Raw genomic sequence first — 21,928 nt, 5'->3', positions numbered from 1 at the left:
CTCCAGAACCTCTGCTTCTACAACTAGCTGCAACATGCTGCCTCCGGGGGAAAGTGGGTGTAAATGTGTTCATTTATAGTTCAGGGGCAGTGTGATCAGAACCCCAGAAGCCATAAAGAAAAAAACGATAGAAATTATAAAGAATGTATATACAGCCGGAGACACCAAAATTAAGACAACTAATTTGGACAGAACAATTGCAGTATATAACTGATAAAAGGTTAATATTCCTAATATATGAAGAAGTCAATAAGAAAAACATCTAAAAGCAAATTGGCTAATATTGAAAAATGTTCAGCCTCCCTAGTAATCAGAGAAATGCATATGAAAACCAAAAAGATGTTTCCATCTATCAAATTACTAAAAATAAATATTAAAAACCTATTCAGGGGCCAGCCCTGTGGCCGAGTGGTTAAGTTTGTGCACTCCGCTCCGGCGGCCCAGGGTTTCGCCAGTTGGGATCTTGGGCGCGGACGCGGCACTGCTCATCAAGCCATGCTGGGGCGGCGTCCCACATGCCACAACTAGAAGGACCCACAACTAAAAAACTATATACAACTATGTACTGGAAAAATAATTTTTTTTTTTTAAAAAGTAAAAACCTGTTCATAAGTGTGGGGCATGAGCATGTCCCTGTGTTGTCAGGACATGGATGTAGCCGCAAAAGGGCACTCTGGCAGGACCTGTTATCCACGTGCTAAATGTGTATGTCCTCTGCTCCAGAAATGATTTGTAGGCAGGCCCTCCCTTCAGAAATGTTGCACAGGTCTGCAAAGCCATGGAAGTCTAAGGGTGTTTATTGCATCATTATTTGTAATACTAAGTTGGAGGTAATGTTAACATCTGACAACAAGAGAGGATTGAATTACGGTGCTGATGCCATAGAATCCTAGGCAGCCATTAAAAGGAATGACTTAGATCTCTATATACTGACTAGGAAAGATGTTTCTACTGTATCATTGAGTAAAAAATTATTTACATAAGAATATATTTAGTATGACCCTTTTTTAGTATGATGCCACGGGCTCTGAGAACAAGGGCAGCTGCTCCAGGTTCCCAGCTGGGAAGGCGGAGAAGTAATGCAGAGTCAGTCTGAGACATTTTACTGAGCAGGCTTTGCTTACAGTTTTAAAAAATTACCTCTTATTTGAGTCCTGCCAAAAAAGCATATTCCAAAAACGCATATATAACATCCTTGTAAATTATGATGCATAGTAACTTTAAACACATGAATTCACCATGTAATTTGTGAACCAGAACAGTACCGTGATTTTGAAGCCCCTGTGTGCTCTTCTCAGAGCCGTCCCCTGTGTGTGTCCCACCCCAACGTTACTATTGTGCTTATTCCCTTGCTTAAAAAAAAAGTTTTCCAAATATTCATGTATCCTCATCAATATATAATTTCATTTTGCGTGGTCTTGAGCTTTATAAAAACGGTATTCCCTGTATGTAGTCTTCTATAACTTTCTCTTTGCACTCATCACATCTCTGACTCTTATGCCAGCTGTGTCGTCGTCACTGTGTGCGTTCATATCCTCTGCAGTACATTATTCCAATGTCCAAACGTACTGCAATTCAACCATTTTCTTTTTACTCAGGGAACCAACTTTTGGTTTGGTCATTTCTCTCACTGTACCTCTGTTTTCTATCTCATTAATCTCTCTCTCGTCTTAATTATCTTCTTCAGTCTCCTTTTTAGGGCTAGTCCATTTGTTTTCCCCCATCTTCTTAAGTGTGAGGCTTTGTTCATGAATTTTCAACCTTTCTTTTTTTCTAACGTAAACATTTAAGTTCAGAATTTCCCTTTAAATACAACTATTGCTATATTCCATGTTTTAAAATGTAACATTTTTGTTATTCATCAGTTTTAAGTGTATTCTAACTGCAATTATGATTTCTTCTTTGCCCTGAGTTGTATATAGATATGTTTTTAAATTTCTGAATGTGAGGATAAACTCAAATATATGTATTTTTGTTAATGATTTAGAACAATTACATTGTGGACAGAGAATATGGTCTGTATGATGCCAGTTTTAAAAAAATTTGTTGAAACTTGCTTTCTGGGCTAGCTCATGGTGAATTTTATGTTTTATGTGTACTTGAAAAAAATGGGTATTCTCTGATTACTGAGTCAAGGTTCTATATGTGTGCCCATTAAATCGCATTTATTAACTGGGTTGTTTAAATCTGTATTTTTTTTTTTGCTTTTTAAAAATCTGCAGGTTCTGTTATTAAGAAAGATACATTGAAATCTTCCACTACCACGGTAGATTTGTTGATTTCTGTCTCATTGTATCAATTTTTGCTTTTTCTATGCTAAGGTTATTTTATTAGGTATATACAATTGTTTTTTCTTCTGAGTAAATGGAAACTTTCATCAATTTTTAGTAGCCCTCTTCATCCCAGACAAGTCCTTCCTGTCTGTTATCTATCCTGGGTAGTAGTAGCCTGGCTATTATTTGCATCCTTGTACTTTCAGCTGTTGTGATCTCATTTCATAACGCTTTTTGGTTGTATCTCTTGTAAAAAGTAAATAGTTGGATTTTTTAAATCCAACCTGAAAAATCCAATCTGACAATATCTGTCTTTTAAATAAGTTTACTTTACTTACATTTATTTCGATTACTGATATATTTGGTATTATTTCTACCATCTTATTTTTTGCTTTTCAGTTGTCCTACTTTATCTTTGATTTTTTCCTTGCCTATTTTGAAAAGATTCAGCTTTTTAAAAGTACATTTGTGGGAGCTGGCCTGGTGGCATAGTGGTTAAGTTCACGTGCTCCGCTTCAGTGGCCCAAGGTTCACAGGTTCAGATCCAAGGTGCGGACCTACACACCGCTCATCAGGCCATGCTGCGGCAGCATCCCACGTACGAAATAGAGGGAGATGGGCACAGATGTCAGCTCAGGGCCAGTCTCTCCCCGCCCCCGAAAGTACATCCCTTCTATGTGTTTGTAAATTATACTCTGAATTTTTATTCTTTTGGTACTTTGTCCTGAAATTTTGCCTTGCATACCTAACTTCAAGTCTAAATTTAATCATTATCTTTATTCTGTTCCCAAACAATACAAGGGTGTTCGTTTTACCTGCAGATCACTCTCCTCCTGATATATATACTATCGTTGTCTAGTATTTTAGTTCTCTTTTTTTCCCCTCTCTATAGCTCTATTTCATAAGAGTAGCCATATCAGTATTCTTAAATGTAAAAATGGGACAGTAAAGAGTCAGTGTTTGTTAGGGTCAGTTCATCATGCAATCGCCCCTACGACGGGCAGAAGAGTAAACAGAAGCAAACAGAATAAGGAGTATGCGTGTGTGTTGGGTGGCAGGAGGCAGCTGTCCGACGCAGAAAGGTGTCATGTTAGCAGTGTGTGAGCTGGAACTGCCCCGTTACAGCTGAGAGGTCTCGAGGGGAGGGACTTTTGTGAGGGGACGGGCCTTGGATTTGGGGATGAGGGGTCTGTGCCAAGGAAGCACTCCAGCCAAGGTGCCCTGTATGTCTCTGTTGTACTTATTGCAGCTGTCTTTTTACTTTTTTGTGATTCATTGATGAAAGTCTATTTTCCTCTTTGAGACTGTAAACAATGTGGGCAAATGCTATTTTGTTCAGTGTCTGGCACACAATAGTGATCATGCTGAATGCTCTCTCTGCTCCTCCAAATCCACTCTTCCCCTTTCCCACCCAGGTCTGTGCCCCAGCATGCTGGCCTCTGGGGACTGCATCTTTTGCTGGGGGGCTTCCCATTGGGTTCAGCTGCACTAGAGAGAGTTTGGAGGGTGGTGAGAGAGAGGTTGGGGAATTTTTCACCGCAACTCACTTCTAGGCAGCTGGGTTGGCAACGGCAGCCTTCTCTTTGAAGGTCACAGCCCTTTTCTGATGGCTCCCTCCTACAGTGGCAGCTCTCACAGTGCAGGTGCCACTCTCTGCTTTTCCCTTTCCCTGTCAAGCCCAGGAGCTGCCAGCGCTATTAGTCTAAGGACGTTTATGTGAGTCCCCCATCACCCTGCTGACATCTTTTAAGTAGCCCCTTCCTTAAACTTTTTCTTCAGTCCCCCTTTCCAGTAGGCCTTCTCTTTCCTGCCAGGACCATGATTGATACAGTAGCAAAATGAGTATCTGTTGAACAATGTGAAAACATCATGCACAAATTTGGCAGAGCAAGAGGGAACTTGGTGTTAGGAAACTGGGAGTTGAGTGAGGCTGAATAGTGGAGTGCAGGGGGGCCACTGGGGAGGAGCAGGACTGGGGAGACGGGCGGGGGCCGGGTCATGAAGGACCTGTGGGCCACGTGTCATGTTCCTATAGGTCCAGGGTGCTGAGAAGCAGCCTCTGAAATAGACATTTACATGCAGGAGGCCTCTAGATGTCTTGGAATCAACCCCTTAGAGAGCTGAAGGAAGCATGAATGAGCATAGGAGAATCTGAAGTGCAGTGGGATTGCAAAGTAGCCTCAACCGATCCCAGGGGGAGCTGAGCCAGAATTAACACTTCAGAATCATCCCACCTTCAGGCTGCGCGGAAGAAGTCTAAGTCCCTGCTGTTGTAAGTGTCACACGGCACTCAGGAGAAGGCACAGCGCATGTCTTTAGCCCCAAGACGAGCAGACCTGGCAAATCTTGGAGCCTGCATTCTTAAGCCCGAGTTACCCTTTCCCCCCTCCAGCGTCTAGTGCCGTAACCAACTCTGGACATGTTTCATCATTTGGCATCGTGAAGACCTACTAAATGGAATGAGAAGCTGGGACAAAGATATCCGCTGTTTTCCTCTTTTCTGTCCTGAGACAGGTGATCCCTAGGCAGCAGCTCAGGGAGGCGTTCAGAGACAGAACTGGAGTTCTAAACACCTTTTACAACATCCCATTTAAGCCCCTCTCTTACAGCAGAGGACACTGAGATCCACAGAGAGAAGGATGTCACACAGCTCATTGGAGGCCGGGACACCCATGTTCCGTGATCCCAATGCCAGGTTTCCTTTCTTAATTATTCCCACTGGCCCCCTGAGTTGGAGAGGAGGCTGGCAGGCGGGCCCCTTCATCTCTCTTCCAGCCTTGGGGTGTGGCAGAGCACATGTATGGGACCCCCACCCAGCGTCAGGCACTAAAGAGGAGTCTGTGGCAGCTGATGTCACCAACCTCATAGCTCTGAGGTGCAAGAAGAGTTTTGGAAGAAGAGCTTGCTGGACCAGAAGCCGAAGTGAGGATGTAGGCCAGACCAGGTGAGGGGAGAGGCGGCCTGAGGATGCTGCCAGGTGCTCAAAAGTTGGGTTGGGGGGCACCACCTGGGCCACAGTTTCCTTGAGGGGTAGCTTTTTCCTCCCCAGATGCAGGAGAGGATGACCTTTGCCTGGACAACACTGCAAGCTGGATCCAGAAAATGCAACTGCAGCAGGAAGAGAAGGGCCTGGCAGAGGACTGGGGCTCTGGGTAGCTTGAGAAGGTATCCATTTGTCTCTGGTGGGCCTGGCAAGCTGGGGGAGGCAGGAGACTAAGTCCCAGAAGACAAGGGCTGGCTCAAGAAGATAGAAGATTCGTCCTATCCGTGGCTTTCAGTTGTCAGCAGTTGGCTGCAGGGCCTGGACTTCTTGAGCTTGTGTTCACTGGAGCTCCGTGTGCTGTCCCTGGTCTGTGGCCCTAACAGATGTTTCTAAGTAATGCAAAAGGATCTGTAAGTCATAGGCCTGTGCCACAGGCCAAGCTGCTGAGAAGGACAAAGATTTTCATGTCAGCATTTAGATAGAGAAAGAGTTTGGGCCCAGGCTAGGTGGATGCTGTGTCTGGTGCTGGAACCTTCGGGAGAAGGGGTTTGCAGTAGATGTGAACCTGTAGGTCAACCCCTGACTGCTTTCCTTCCCTCCTTCTTGGAGCTGTACTCTGCCCAGACTTGTAGGGCCTGACTGTGAAACCTCCCATTGTTTGCTCTGAAATGGGAGCCCCTGATCCTCATGCTCGAGGACAAGGTGGAGGGAGGAGGGAAGTGACTGAGGCTCTGCGTGACTGAGTGGTCACTGCCTCTCCACTTCCCTAGACTGTCTGGTAGGCAGAAAGGCCAGACTGCCAACACGTTGGAGGATGAGAGAGTGGGTGACAGCACTGACACTGGGCAGGAGTGGGCAGTTGGGCAGGAAGGCGTGATGTCAAGTTGGGAGATCAAGCAGCTAGTTCTCAAGAGGCTCGGTGGGACAGCGAGGTGGAGGCTTTCTGAGAGATGCTCATCCCTGTGTCCTATCACACCCTGGTCATATGCCACAAGGAACTCGAGCGAGAGCGGGCCCATGTGTCCCAGCTTGTCCTTTAGTATCTCGCTTCCCAGGAAATGGGGATGTTGATAATGGGGGAGGCTATGTATGTTTGTGGGTAGGAGGCATATGGGAAATCTCTGTACTTTCTGTTCAATATTGCCGTGAACCTAAAACTGCTCTAAAAAAATAAAGTGTATTAAAAAAATAAAGATATTCACTTCTGACTTAAAAAAAAACTATTTAAATGAGGTTAGACATTTCAAAAAAGATCTCTAACTCTCCAGTTCATTTTATGATGCTAATGTGATGTCAATAGCAAAACCTGACAAAGATACTATGAAAAGAAAACTATATAGATTAATCTCAATTACAGATGCAAATTCTCTAAATAAAATGATAGTAGATCAAATGCAGCAATGTTTCAAAAGAATAATTAATCATGACCAAGAAAGATTTATTTAAAGAGAGCAAAAATGGTTCTCTATCAGGAATTAATCAACATAATACATTATATAAACAAACATGTTTGATAAAATTAATCAACTTCCCATAAATACTCTATGTAAAAAACAATAGCTAAGATTTCTTAGTGTTTACTGTTTTGTAAACATAAGGTGTTTATATATCTTAATGAATTTAATTCTCATTAACCCCTGGCACAGGCGCTTTAATTAGCCCCATTTATAGGTGAGAAAACTGCGGAGAAGCTGATCACCTTTCCCCGGGGTGACAGTTCAGGCATGGTGGGTCTGGAGTGGCAGGGTAATGTCCTGGCTCTGAGGAAGTGATCTGAATATGATAAAGTCCACTGTCTAGAAATCAAGAGCTCTCTGGACATTACTCATATGGTATTTCTTCTCTTAGATAGTTGGAAATACCTTCTCAGACTACTGTTTGTTTTTTTGGCTAAAAGGGTATTTTGCCTTATGCAAGTTTTACTGTTTGTGTAACCGTATCTGTCACTTGGAAGGTACTTTTGTATTTCTTATTCTGTTTAAGAAGACCTCTTTCCTTCAACCCCTCCCCAACACTTAACCGCACACTCAGCATGCCTATAAATAACTAGACATTGTTAGGCACTACATTTGATAGAAAATAAAGGAAATATTTAGCCGTTTCCTACTCTCTGTTCCTGGAAATTCTTAAATGCCTATCTTTTGAAATTAAAAAATAAACCCAAGAGTGGCCTGAATCAGAAAGGGGTGGTACCCCAAAATTGTCAGGGTTTAGAACAGAAACATAAAATAAGTCTTTCGTTAATAGAAAGTCATACTCTGTACTTGAGTGAGAAGAAGCCAATTCCCCAGTGATTAATTCAAACATTAAATTAACGTATAAATGTAATGGGATCCCAGAAGCAAGACCAACATGATATTAGGAGAGGAAAACTAAATACGCTCATTCTAAAGTTCACATGGTAAAATAAATATATGAGAAAAGATAAAAATTTATTTTAAAAAAACAATCAAGGGGCTGGCCCCGTGGCCAAGTGGTTAAGTTCGCGCGCTCCACTTCAGCAGCCCAGGGTTTCGCTCGTTCGGATCCTGGGTGCGGACATGGCACTGCTCATCAAGCCACGCTGAGGCAGCGTCCCACATGCCACAACTAGAAGGACCCACAACCAAAAATATACAACTATGTACCGGGGTGATTTGGGGAGAAAAAGCAGAAAAAAAAAAAAAAGATTGGCAACAGTTGTTAGCTCAGGTGCCAATCTTTAAAAAAACCCCCAAAAATCAAGAATAATGATGGGGAGGATCGAATTGTAAGAAACAGCAGCACATTTTAAAATTAAAATAATGCCAAAAGAGGCACTGGCGCATCTATAGAGAGACAGGTCAATGCAATGAACTGGAGTCCAGAAATTGGTCCAAATACATACAGGAACTTAGTATATGATAAAGGTGGCATTTCAAACTCTGGGGAAAAAATAGCGTTACCGAACCAGGTTTGTTTTGCCCGCCATACGATTATGCCAATCACCGAGAGGACATGTTTGCAAAGAGAAAGGATTTTAACCACAAGGCAGCCAATTGAGGAGGCAACAGAACCAATATCAAATCTGCCTCCACAAGGAAAACGGATTCGGGATCCTTACGGGATGAGGGGGCAGGGTGGTCTGACGTGGGGATAGACGATGGGAGGCGAGGACGAGTGAGGCAACTGGTGACGTGCGCAAGCGCAGTCAAGCTTTTATTTAGTTATTTATTTTTAGGGTCTTAGAAAATAAACTAAGTAGAGTTAATTTATTTTAAAACTTCTTCAGCGGACAAAAAGAATGGCTCTCAATGACCTCGGGTAAGCTATTTAACTTCTGTGTACTTAAATTCTGTTGTGTAAATTGGTGAAAAGAAATGTACCTTCTCCATAACATTGTTGTTGTGAGATTAAAAGAGATAGAATCTATATAATAGCCTTTGAACAAACTTAGACTCTTGTAAATACTAAAAAAAAGTGATATCTTTTTTTGTTAATACAGATAACATTGGTTTACAGATATAAATTTCAGGTGGACATCACTGTATTTTGACTTCTGTATAAACCACATCGTGTTTACCACCAAAAGTCTAGTCTGCATCCATCAACCGTACATAGGTGCCCCTTCACCTCTTTCACCCTCTCCCCACCACCAATCTGTTCCTATTTAAAAAAAAAATTTATTTGCATTTTCTCGGATTGATTTCTATTTTTTTCAATTGCAGTGACATTGGATTATAACATCACATGGCTTTCCGATGTACATCATAATATAGTCCGAATTCTGTGTAGATTACATCATGTTCACCACCCAAAAACTAATTATAGTCCATCCTCTCACATGTGAACCTAATCACCCCTCTTGTCCTCCCCACCCCCCACATGGTAACCACCAATCCATTCTCCATTGCTATGTGTTTGCTTGTCGTTGTTTTTATCTTCTACTTATGAGTGAGATCATATGGTATTTGCCTTTCTCCCTCTGACTTATTTCACTCAGCATAACACCCTCAGGGTCCATCCATGTTGTCACAATGGCCGGATTTCATCATTTCTTATGGCTGGGTAGTATTCCATTGTGTATAAATACCACATCTTCTTTATCCATTCGTCCCTTGATGGGCACCTAGGTTGCTTCCAAGTCTTGGCTATTGTGTATAATGCCGCAATGAACATAGGGGTGCAGGGATCTTTATGCCTTTGCGTTATCAAGTTCTTTGGATAAATACCCAGCAGTGGGATAGTTGGATCATATGGCAGATCTATTCTTAATTTTCTGAGGATACTCCATACTGCTTTCCATAGTGGCTGCACCAGTTTGCACTCCCACCAGCAGTGTACAAGTGTTCCCTTCTCTCCACATCCTCTCCAACATTTATTGTTTCCTGTCTTGTTAATTATAGCCATTCTGACTGGAGTGAGGTGACACCTCATTGTAGTTTTGATTTGCATTTCCCTGATAGCTAATGATGTTGAGCATCTTTTCATATGTCTATTGGCCATCCGTATATCTTTGGAGAAATCTCTGTTCAGATCTTTTGCCCATTTTTTAATTGGGTTGTTGGTTTTTTTGTTGTTGAGCTGTATGAGTTCTTTACATATTTTGGATATTAACCCCTTCTCTGATATATGGTTTGCAAACATCTTCTCCCAATTGTTAGGTTGTCTTTTCGTTTTGTTGATGGCTTCCTTTGCTGTGCAGAAGCTTTTTAGTTTGATGTAGTCCCATTTGTTCATTTTTTCTTTTGTTTTCTTTGCCCAGTCAGACTTGAAAATATGCTGCTACGACCGATGTTAAAGAGCATACTGCCTATGTTTTCTTCTAGAAGTTTCATGGTTTCGGGTCTTACATTCAAGTCTTTAATCCATTTTGAGTTGATTTTTGTGCATGGTGTAAGGGAACAGTCTACTTTCATTATTTTGCATGTGGCTGTCCAGTTTTCCCAACACCATTTATTGAAGAGACTCTCCTTTCTCCATCGTATGCCTTTGGCTCCCTTGTCCAATATTAGCTGTCCATAAATGTGTGGGTTTATTTCTGGGCTCTCAATTCTGTTCCATTGATCTGTGTGTTTTTACGCCAGTACCATGCTGTTTTGGTTACTATGGCTTTGTAGTATATTTTGAAATCAGGGAGTGTGATACCTCCAGCTTTGTTCTTTTTTCTCAGGAATCCTTTGGCTACTCGGAGTCTTTTGTTGTTCCATATAAATTTTAGGATTCTTTGTTCTATTTCTGTGAAAAATTTTGGAACTTTGATAGGCATTGCGTTGAATCTGTAGATTGTTTTAGGAAGTATGGACATTTTAACGAGGTTAATTATTCCAATCCAAGAGAATGGAATATCTTTCCATTTCTGTGTGTCGTCTTCGATTTCTTTCAACAATGTTTTATAGTTTTCGGTGCACAGATCTTTCACCTCTTTGGTTGAGTTTATTCCTAGGTATTTTATTCTTTTTGTTGCAATTGTAAATGCGATTGTATTCTTAATTTCTCTTTCTGCTACTTCATTGTTAGTGTATAGAAACACAACCGAGTTTTGTACATTGATTTTGTATCCCGTGACTTGACTGTATTCCTTTATTGTTTCTAAAAGTTTTTTAGTGTATTCGTTTGGGTTTTCTAGATATAAAATCATGTCATCTGCAAAGAGTGACAGTTTCACTTCTTCTTTTCCAATGTGGATCCCTTTTATTTCTTTTTCTTGCCTGATTGCTCTGGCTAGGACTTCCAATACTGTGTTAAAAAAGAGTGGTGACAGTGGGCATCCTTGTCTGGTTCCTGTTCTTAGAGGGATAGCTTTCAGTTTTTCTCCATTGAGAATGATATTTGCTGTGGGTTTGTCATATATAGCCTTTATTATGTTGAGGTATTTTCCTTCTATACCCATTTTATTTAGAGCTTTTATCATAAATGGATGCTGTATCTTGTCAAATGCTTTCTCTGCATCTATTGAGATGATCATGTGATTTTTATTCTTCATTTTGTTAATGTGGTGTATCACGTTGATAGATTTGTGGATGTTGAGCCATCCCTGCATCCCTGGAATGAAACCCACTTGATCATGATGTATTAGCTTTTTAATGTATTATTGTATTCGGTCTGCGAGTATTTTGTTGAGGATTTTTGCATTGATGTTCAGCAGTGATATTGGCCTGTAATTTTCTTTTTTTGTGTTGTCCTTGTCTGCTTTTGGTATCAGGATAATGTTGGTTTCGTAGAATGAGTTAGGAAGGCTCCCCTCCTCTTGAATTTTTTGGAAGAGTGTGAGAAGGATGGGTATTAAGTCTTCTTTGAATGTTTGGTAGCAGTCAAGCTTCATGGCTCGTCATAGGATGCATGTTCACAAAATGGCGGTGTTACCAAGATCCGGGGGTGGAGTTCTCAGCTCCTTGACGTCAAAGGGTCGTTTATTGGTCATGGCAGGCCCAGTTGATGAGCTGGTGGTCTCAACCAGCCTGACCTGGATAAGGAGTTGATTCTCAGCTCCTGAAAAACTTAGACATCCCCCGTTACCATGGTGACCCAAGCGTCAGAGGTGTTATTTATAGGGTGGGCTTTAGTCATCTAACTACTTTTGCAGACAACTAACTGAGTAAAGTGAAAGCCAGTTGGCCCCTGGTTTCAAGAGAATATTGACTAAATGATGTTGGGATAACAGGCTAGTCATTGTACAAAATTAGTCTGGAATCCCCATCTTACTCCTTATAACAAAAGTAATCACCTTAATCCTTATATCTTAATTAATTGATATTATTTAATAATATAAAGATTTCTTTAAAAACCAGGGAAATAGAAATAATCTTGGAGTAGGGAATGCCTTTCTTTTCTTTTTTTGAGGAAGGTTAGCCCTGAGGTAACTACTGCCAATCCTCCTCTTTTTGCTGAGCCCTGAGCTAACATCCATGCCCATCTTCCTCTACTTTATATATGGGATGCCTACCACAGCATGGCTTTTTGCCAGGTGGTCCCATGTCCACACCCGGGAATCTGAACTGGCGAACCCCGGGCCGCCAATAAGCAGAATGTGCGAACTTAGCCACTGCGCCACCATGCCGGCCTCCAAGGGAATGCCTTTCTTAAAATGATGAAAACTAAGAAACTTAGAAAACAAGGACCAATCTGATGGCCCACGGGTCAGGGAAGGCCTAAAACTCTGTTGTCTGGCACACATATATTTTACAATTTTTTAAATTAACCACCAAGATTAAAAAAACCTAGAGATTTCACATAAAAATCTGAATTTCCAGCTTGTCTTGAAAGATGGGAAGATATGGCTACTTTGCCCCTGTGAAAGATGACACGACTGGAGCCAGAGCAGCCATTTCAGAGGAATCGCCTTGCACATCTTGTCTTCTGTATCTGCCAAACTGGATCAAACCACCAACATTCCAAGAAGTCAGTGAGGACAAGAATTTCCTGTTTGTAAGGACTGATGAAATGGGGCTCTGCTGATGACCTAACCCCTAGCAGTCAATGAAGTGCAAGTCTAACCCTTTGCCTGATGACCGAATCTCAAGCCAGTCTACGAAGGACAAACCCAGCCTTAGCTTGTGCAGCACCAATGAACCCTTCTTTATACAACTCACCTCAGCTTCTAACCGTTTTTCCCATAAAAACCCCAAGCCCCTCTCCTGTGATGGGGACACTATTTGGCTTTCTACCTGAATCTGTGCTCCCTGAATTGCAATTCTTTGATCCCAAATAAACGCTTTGCCTCTTAAACTGGTTTCTGCTTTTGTAGGTTGACACCCTGTTCTGGCAGAATAAAGAGCTGGAGCTGTGCAGACTCCCGTCACTCCCCCGCCCCCACCCTCACCCCTGGGGCTTTATTTTCTGCTCCAGCTCCTACCAGTCTCTCCCTAGGGCACTCGCGCGTTCAGTCTTTCTCCCTCACTACCTCTTCCCCAAGGCTTGGAACTGGTGATCTCTGACAGAGAAAAAGATTAACTGTGACCACAGAAAGATTTTTTTTTTTAAAGATTTTATTTTTCCTTTTTCTCCTGAAAGCCCCCAGCACATAGTTGTATATTCTAGTTGTGGGTCCTTCTAGTTGTGGCATGTGGGATGCCGCCTTAGCGTGGCCATGTCCGTGCCCAGGATTCGAACCAGGGAAACCTTGGGCTGCCACAGCGGATCGTGGGAACTTAACCAATCAGCCACGCGGCCAACCCCCATGTAAAGATTTTTAAAGTCTGTAACACAGTCTAAATTACCTTCCCTGTCCCTGAAATTTGTAAAAGATCTTAGGTGCATAGAGAGCTCAGATACCGCCCAATGGATTATCTTTTAAAAACTTTCAATATCTCCCATAGTTATTAGTCTGTTTTTTTCTCCCTCTTTTTGAGTCAGATTTGAAAATACATAAATACTCTCAGAAAATCATCAATTTCCTCTAAATTTTTTAATTTCCTGCCATGAAGTTGTACACTGTGGTTTTTCCCAACTACTGTGTTCTCAACACTCTGCTTTCTTTTTGAAGTGGCAGGTTTCTCTGCTATGTTTTTCCACCCTTTAATGGAAGGAACAAGTGTTCCTTACTGGTAAATGGTTTTATTATCCATCTAAAATATATAGCTATTTATTTATCAAGAATCATAAGACATGTTTTAAATAATTGTGTGAAGTCATAAAGCATAATTTGTGTAAACGATAATGATGGCTTATAAATTATATTACTGTTGATCAGTTTGGACCTAATCTGAGATGGCAATGAACTGCTGGGAGTTTCCTACCAAGAATCTAGCTTTATTTCCAAATTATTGTAAAGAGCTAGAGCAGCTTTTAGGTTTGGATGTGGCCATCTCAGTTCACTGTTTGTCTTCTGTAGAATAAGAAGAATGAAAACTTCTGCCTGAGTTAAAGACCACACACATGATAAAGTGTCACTACGTTAACAACTGCCCCTGGTCTTTTTGCACTTGCTTCGCCTCAGTTTCCCCATTCTGTTATTTTTTTTCTTTTTCTTTTTGGCATTTTGTCTTCAGTATGTTTTTGCGGACCACAAAGCACTATTTTTAATTTCTTAAACCAATCTGACAGTCTCTGTCTTTTAAGTCAATCTGAAAACCTTTGAATCGATTATACAGATTAATTGATTCATTTATTTTGCAAATATTTACAAATATTTTAAATACTTACTATGCCTGTCAGCTCTTCCTTTTCTAGGAACAAGGGTATAGCTGTGAAGAAAATGGACAAAATGCTTGCCTTTAAGGAGCTTTTATACCCTTATAAAGGGAGATAGAAAATAAAGAAATAAATGAGTGAATGTATAATGGGACGGGGTGATGACTACCATGAAGAAAAAGGTAGCCGGATAAGGGGGAGAGAGTGCGCCTCGCTGGAGTTATCATTTCAGCAGAGGCCCGAGGGAAGGGAAGGAACAAGCTATAACGCCATGGGAAGAGAGATTCAGGCAGAGAGAACAAAACTGCAAAATTCCTGATCCAGAGAAATGCCTAGCCTGTTCATGTAACAGCAAGAAAGTGCCCGTGTGGCTGGAGAAGACCAAGCTTCAGGAGAGGAGAGGTACCAGGGGGTCCGATTAGTTATTCGTTGCTGTATTTCATTCACAGGTCATTACGTAAGTACATCAGAATGTATCCATTCCACAGTCCTAGATATTTGGGTTATTTCCAGTTTTTTGCTATTATGCTACTGTGAACATTCTTGTACGTGCCTCGTGGTGCAGTTGTGCAAGAGTTTTTCTACAATATATATCTAAAGGTAGAATTTCCTGGTCATAGTGTATACAAAACTTCATTTTCACTACATAATGAGAAATAGTTTTCCAATGCGGTTCTATCAGTTCACATTCTCTCTCTTTTTTTTTTTTCAGGAAGACTGGCCCTGAGCTAACATCCGTGCCCATCTTCCTCTAGTTTATATGTGGGATGCATGCCACTGCATGGCTGCCAAGCGGTGCGTAGGTCCATACCCGGGATTCGAACCAGCGAAGCCCTGGCTGCTGAAGTGGAAGGTGCAAACTTAAACGCTGTGCTACCAAGCTGGCCCCTCAATTCACATTCTCTTGAGAGAACTCTCTCACAAGAATTTTGGGTGCTCTTTCTGTTTAGTTTTGTCAACTTTGTGGCTGTAAAATATTTCATTGTGGCTTTTAATTCGCACTTCCCTGATTACTGAAGAGACTAAGCATCCTTTTCATATGTTCTATTGGGTGATGTCTCCTTTTTAATAAAAATGGGTTTATATTTCTTTGTATATTCTGGACATGAGCCCCCTGAGGTCCACTGGTTGAGTAAGGCTCTGCCACAGAACCTCGCAGTTTCTGGGAGCAGCATATCAGACGTCTCCACAGCCCCGAGCGGATGAGCTCCCCCCGGATGTGGATTCTCTCCTGGGCTGAGGTGGATTCAGAGTCTGTTTACAGAGCACTGAGGATGGAGACATTGGGGAATAAATGCTCCTTCCCTCCCCTATTGAAGATTCATCGCCAGACAGAACAGTCGTTCTCTTTTCTTGAAGTGCCCATAGCTTGATCTCTGACCTGTATAACAAATTGTCTAAGTTTTCTTAATTAAAAAAAGCCACGTAGGATTGGGGGGTAGAGAGGGAAAAATAGGTAAATGGGGAAAAAAAAAACTGCATTGAAAACCCCCTCAGGGGTTTTGACTAATGTTTTTAAGGGCTTTAAAATGAACTTCATCAAGTATATTAGCATGCAGACCAGTAGAGACGAGATCGCGGTGCTGACGCTGGATTGGGGAGTCAGAGACCAGAGGAAACCAAGCTGCTGTCTTCATACAATGTTTTTCTCTGTTGCTTTTTCCTTCGTGCAATGTTTTCCTTCATTTTCAAAGAGGAGCAACTGTAGGTTTTCTTTATTGAAGTGATTATGAATGGCTGGGTTTGGTTTTAGAAATGGTTTTGTTCAATGTTTTCAGTTTGAAATGCCACTCCCCTCCCTATCCTTTTCCAGCACAAACGGTGTTTCAGCACTCTCCACTGTTGGGGAGTGAAATTAGTTAGGACTCTTGTAATCAACAAAAAATGTTTTGGAATAGCACAAGCAAAAATGTTATCTTTTATAAGGGCCCAAGGATATTTAACAGAACAAGAGGATGTTAATGCAGCATGTTCTTCGGAACAAATTGGAAGCAGAAAGTATTATCTTTGACTTATTTCTGAGCCTCTGCTTTATCGTTCAATCTGCAGCCAACTACCATGGTTTTTATCTAGTAGGAGCCCATAGCCCTCTAATGCACATCTGTTCTCTTCAATAGATGAGTCAGATCATACAGGCCACTTAGTTCCGATTTCGACTTCTTGGGAAAGGAGTCTAATTGGGTTTGACTTGGGTCAGGGGCTTACCCACTGAGCAATCAACGGTGGCCAGGGGACAAGGTACACCGTGAGCATGGGGCTTCTCTCTCTGCAAATTTGTGGCTGACAAGCGGACGCAGACTGGGCTAGCGACATAATTGTGGGGCCCTGTGCAAAATGAAATGCAGAGCTCCTCTGTTCAAAAATTATTAAGAATTTCGAGACGACAATAGCAGAGCATTAAACCACATGTGGGAGGCCCTTGTAGCATGGGGCCCTGTGTGGGTGCACAGGTCCCACGCATGAAGCTGCTGCATACTCTGGACCTGGAGGAAGAGCCTCCAAATGGGGTTTCTAGACTCTGGATCTTGGAACTGGAACCAGTGATTCTTGTCTTTGGAATTCATAACTTTAGACAGTGTTATGTTTTCCACCATTTTTTCCACTTCCTTATCCCCTTCTCAGATCCAGTAACTTTATGTGGAATTGCTTGAATGTGAATAAGTTGGATTTTAAAGTCTTTTGTCCCTTCCTTTCTATTATTAGGCAATGGCCTTCCAGAAGGTTGTGCAAAGCGTGCATTTGATGTGAGTGAGTCACCTTCATGAGAAGAGTTGATGAAGGAGGAGTTAATGACCTTTTTTAAAAAACTTTTTATCTTGAATTAATTTTAAACTTACAGAAAAATTGCAACAATAGTCTTGAGAGTTTCCATATATCCCTCCCCATCTTCCCCTAATGTTACCATCTTATACAACTATGGTACAATGATCAGAGCCAGAAAAGTTAACATTGGTACAATACTGCTAACTACAGATATTCTTTGAATTTCACTAATGTCCTTTTCTTATTCTAGGCTCCTGTCCAGGATCCCACATTGCATTTATTTTTCTTTAGTCTTCTGCAGTCTGTAAAAGCTCCTCAGTCTTTCCGACTTTGATGTTTTTTTTCTTTGAGGAAGATTAGCCCTGAGCTAACATCTGCTGCCAATCCTCCTCTTTTTTGCTGAGGAAGACTGGCCGTGAGCTAACATTCGTGCCCATCTTGATCTACTTTATATGTGGGACGCCCACCACAGCATGGCTTGCCAAGCGGTGCCATGTCTGCACCCGGGATCCAAACCTGCCAACCCTGGGTCGCCAAAGCGGAACATGCAAACTTAACCGCTGAGCCCCTGGGTCAGCCCCCGGACTTTGACTTTTTTGATGAACACTGATGGGTCATTTTGTCAAATGTCCCTCAGTTTGGGTTCATTTGATGTTTCCTCATGATTAGATTGAATATTACAGGTATGATGTTGTGTCCTCAGTGCATCCTATCACAGGTTCATGATGTAGATGTGTGTTATTATTGGTGATATTGACCTTTCTCACTTGATTAAGGTAGTTTCTGCTGGGTTTCCCATTGTAAAATTTCTATCTTTCCCTTTGTAGTTAATAGATATCTTGTGGGAGATATTTCAGACTGCAAATTCTGTTTCTCCTCAAACTTCTGCCCACTAATTTTATTTTATTTATTTATTTTTTTAAAGATTTTATTTTTTCCTTTTTCTCCCCAAAGCCCCCGGGTACATAGTTGTATATTCTTCGCTGTGGGTCCTTCTAGTTGTGGCATGTGGGACGCTGCCTCAGCGTGGCTTGATGAGCAGTGCCATGTCGGCGCCCAGGATTCAAACAAACGAAACACTGGGCTGCCTGCAGCGGAGCACGCGAACTTAACCACTCGGCCACGGGGCCAGCCCTTGCCCACTAATTTTAGCACTCATCAGTGGGACTTGTCTGCAGTATTACTAGTGTTTATCTAATGGTGATATCTTTCTACAGTTCTTTTTGTCTTTAGGCTTATGGTATCTACTCAAGATGCTGTTTCCCAGAGTTTGTACCTTAGCTCTTTTTTTTTTTTTCCTGCTTTTTCTCCCCAAAGCCCCCCAGTACATAGTTGTATATTTTAGTTGTGGGTCCTTCTAGTTGTCGCCTGTGGGATGCCGCCTCAGCGTGGCCTGATGAGCAGTGCCATGTCTGCACCCAGGATCCGAACTGGCGAAACCCTGGGCTGCTGAAGGGGAGCGCACAAACTTAACCACTCGGCCACGGGCCCAGCCCCTGTATGTTAGTTCTTTTCTTCTCATTCTCTTAAGTGTAGTTATATAGGTTCATCTGTTAGATGTTTTTTTATTCCATTTGGGTTCTCCCCATATCCTAGTTGATTTTAGTTATTTTTTGAGTATGTGAAACACTACTATGGTTCTAAGAGTCAGTGCTATACAAAAATATACCTTGAGCATCACTGCCTCCTCATCCCTGCTACCCCACTCTTATCTACCCCTTTTTCCATCCTTTTCCCACCTATCCCCTATAGTTTACCAATCTCCTTAGTTTCTGATTTGTCTTTCCTGTATTTCTTTTGCACAAATGGGCAGATGCAGTATGTTTTCTTATATTCCCTTCTTTCTTAGGGCAGCATTCTACAGATAAATCTTTTGCACTTTGCAATTTTGACTGAGCAGTATGTCTTGGCAACCTCTTTGTATCAATTCACAGAGTTCTTCCTCATTTTTTATAGCTGCTGAGTATGCCATTGTGTAACGTACCATAAGTGTATGAACACTTAAATTGTTTCCAATATTTTGCAGTGGGGCCAGCCCCGTGGCCGAGTGGTTAAGTTCGCATGCTCTACTTCGGTGCCCCAGGGTTTCGCTGGTTCCAATCCTGGGCACGGACATGGCACCGCTCATCAGGCCATGCTGAGGTGGCGTCCCACATGCCACAACTAGAAGGACCCACAACTAAAAATATACAACTGTGTACTGGGGGGCTTTGGGGAGAAAAAGGAAAAATGAAATCTTTAAATGCCAATATTTTGCAGTTACAAACAACACTGTGTGTGTACTTGTGCATGTGTATCTTTCCATTGTTGGAGGTGTATCTTCAAGTGAACGTCACAGATGTTCTATCTTTCTTACCTTCCAATCCTTCTCTCCAGGGAACTCAGAGCTGTGTTGATGTTGTTTCTATGATGTTTTCTGTCTTAGCTGTAACTACCTTTGTCCTCTCTGACAATGAGCATGAACTGTGGTAAAGAGTACACTTTCTGAGAAAGTCTTCACTTCCCGCCTAGGCCAAGAATTTGGGTGCACCCCCAGCCTTGCACTACAGTAGTGGTTCTCAACCTTGTCTGCACATTAGAATCACCAAGGAGCTTTTAACTATTAATGCAGAATCTCCACGTGTAGGACTCAGGCACCTGAATTATTTTGAAATGCCCCAGAAACTCCAATGTGCAGCTAAGATTGAGAACCACCGGGTTAAATTCTTGAAATATTACCACCTCCTCGCCCCAACCACATTCCCTGTGATTTGAGCCAGCTGCCACCGCTCATCCTGGCTGACTGGGAGGTGCTCCGCTCATAGAATTCCTGACTTTAACCTGGAGGAGAGGTAAGTACCAGCTGGCCTAATTTAGGGAGGATATGTAAAAGTTTTTAATGAGATGGAAGTTCAGCCTAGCTAAGAAACAATTTCTTCTTTCTCATAGAGTCTGAATGACAGGTACAAGTTGCTTCAGGCCAAGAAGGAAGAATATTAAATTTCCTTTTCTCCCCTTCAACACACAAATCTGGGCGTCTTCCTTTGTAGTTCGAAGTATTAATAAGCTCCAGCTAACACTTGTAAAGCAAAGTCCACCAATTATCCTCTTTTTCATCAAATCAAAGACACCATGAGTTGTAAGACAGTTATCTTAGTTATTCTTAGCACTAAGAAAAAAAACCCCACTGCTAAATAAACTACGAGATATAATCAAATGTAAGATACATCCTTATTTCAGAGATTTTAAAATGTGCATATTAGAATCGATGAAATACAGAGATCTTTAGCCTAGATCTCTTCTTTGAACTGCAAGTCTATCTGATCACTTGAATTTCTCACAGGCTCCTTAAAGTGTCCCAATCTGGATTTTCCATCTACCTTGCCAAGGCTGTTCTTTTTTCTGCATTCTCTGACCCGGCAAACCGCGCCCCCCAAACTAGAAACCCGGTCGCCGATGCCTTCCGAAGTCCCGGCCGTCTCGGGAACGTGCTGCCTTCTTTTCCCTCAACGTGGCTTTCAGTCAGGTCTTCCTCATCTCCCTGAATCACTCCTTCCTCTCCACTGTCCTTGTTCTCTTTGTAAACATCAATCGATCATATTATGCCTTGCTTAAAAGTCCTACAAGATGAATATTCCATCCAAAAAATAGGCAAAGGATATGAATAGGCCACCTCACAGAAGAGAAAAATACACGTATCCATGCGAAAGGTAGTTAACCCTCATTACAAAATAAATGTAACAATGACATTTTTGCACTTATCCAATTGGCAGAATTTGAGAGAAGTGATAAGGAATGACTACGCGAGTCACCATTGTTGGTGGTAGGTATTTTGGACATTTCGGCAATGTTTTGGACTCGTGAAGGAATGCAAAGGGCCTAGTATCTCTGAGCCTCAGTTGCGTATTTTCAAAGGGGGCTGATATCCACCCTAATGGCTTCAACGAGGCGAGATAATTTAGGGGAAAGTGAATTATGAATAACAGCTAAGATCTCTGGCGCTTGCTGTCTGAGGGCTTCCTATGCGTTGACTTGTTTAAGCGTCACGGTAACCCCTAAGTACGATCACCACCGAAGGGAGCGCAGGCACCGGGGGGGTCGAGGCGCCGGCCCCGGGCGCAGGCACCGGGGGGTTGGGGGGGGGGGGGCGAGGCGCCGGCCCCGGGCGCAGGCACGGGGGGGTCGAGGCGCCGGCCCCGGGCGCAGGCACCGGGGGGGGGTGGGGGGGGACGAGGCGCCGGCTCCGGGCGCAGGCACGGGGGGGTCGAGGCGCCGGCCCCGGGCGCAGGCACGGGGGGGTCCAGGCGCCGGCCCCGGGCGCAGGCACGGGGGGGCGAGACGCCGCCAGGGCGAAGCCGGCGGGAGCGGAGCGCGAGGCGGGCTCTCAGGCTGCACGCGCGGGCACCCAGCCGGACGTCGGCCGCGACGCCCAGAGACCCGCCACGCAAACCCGGCCGCCCCCGGGCGCCCTCCCGCGCTCCCACGCGTTTTCCGCGCCCCGGCCGACGCGGCGCGCCCAGAAGCATTCGGGAGGCGGGCGCACGTCTGTGGGTCAGCAGCCCCTCTTTGCGCGTGTGGAGGAATTTTCACGAGACCGAGACAGACAGTAGCCAGCCTGCACCCGGGGCGCGCACGCGCCCCACGATCACGCCGCGCTCCACGCGCGAACACAGGCACCGCCTCCCCGACTTCGGTCGGACTTGCCCGGAACCTTTCCTGCGTGATCTGGTGCCTCCCGCCGGGCCAATGCCGATGAACACACAACATAGCAAGGACTAGTAGTCTAAGTATATGCCTGAACTTTCTGCCTCACTTACATGATCTGGGAGAAAACAGCCTC

The 21,928-nt window shown here is 43.1% G+C and overlaps 1 protein-coding gene across 2 annotated transcripts in view; it reads left to right on the top strand.

The window, feature by feature from the left end:
* Nucleotides 1-21,009: 21,009 nt before the first annotated feature.
* RBBP5 (RB binding protein 5, histone lysine methyltransferase complex subunit) overlaps nucleotides 21,010-21,928 on the top strand; it is a 35,935-nt gene continuing 35,016 nt past the window's right edge. Inside the window, exon 1 of one of the 2 annotated variants that reach the window (XM_001489607.6) lies at nucleotides 21,010-21,147. The gene's annotated coding sequence lies outside the window, so the exon portion shown is untranslated. The remainder of the gene's footprint in view (nucleotides 21,148-21,928) is intronic. The other variant, XM_003364926.5, reaches the window with a different exon arrangement.

Source organism: Equus caballus, chromosome 5 (genome assembly GCF_041296265.1).
Source record: "Equus caballus isolate H_3958 breed thoroughbred chromosome 5, TB-T2T, whole genome shotgun sequence".
Classification (NCBI taxonomy): domain Eukaryota; kingdom Metazoa; phylum Chordata; class Mammalia; order Perissodactyla; family Equidae; genus Equus; species Equus caballus.
Note: the sequence above shows the minus strand (reverse complement) of the source record. Positions and strands in the feature narration are given on the sequence as shown.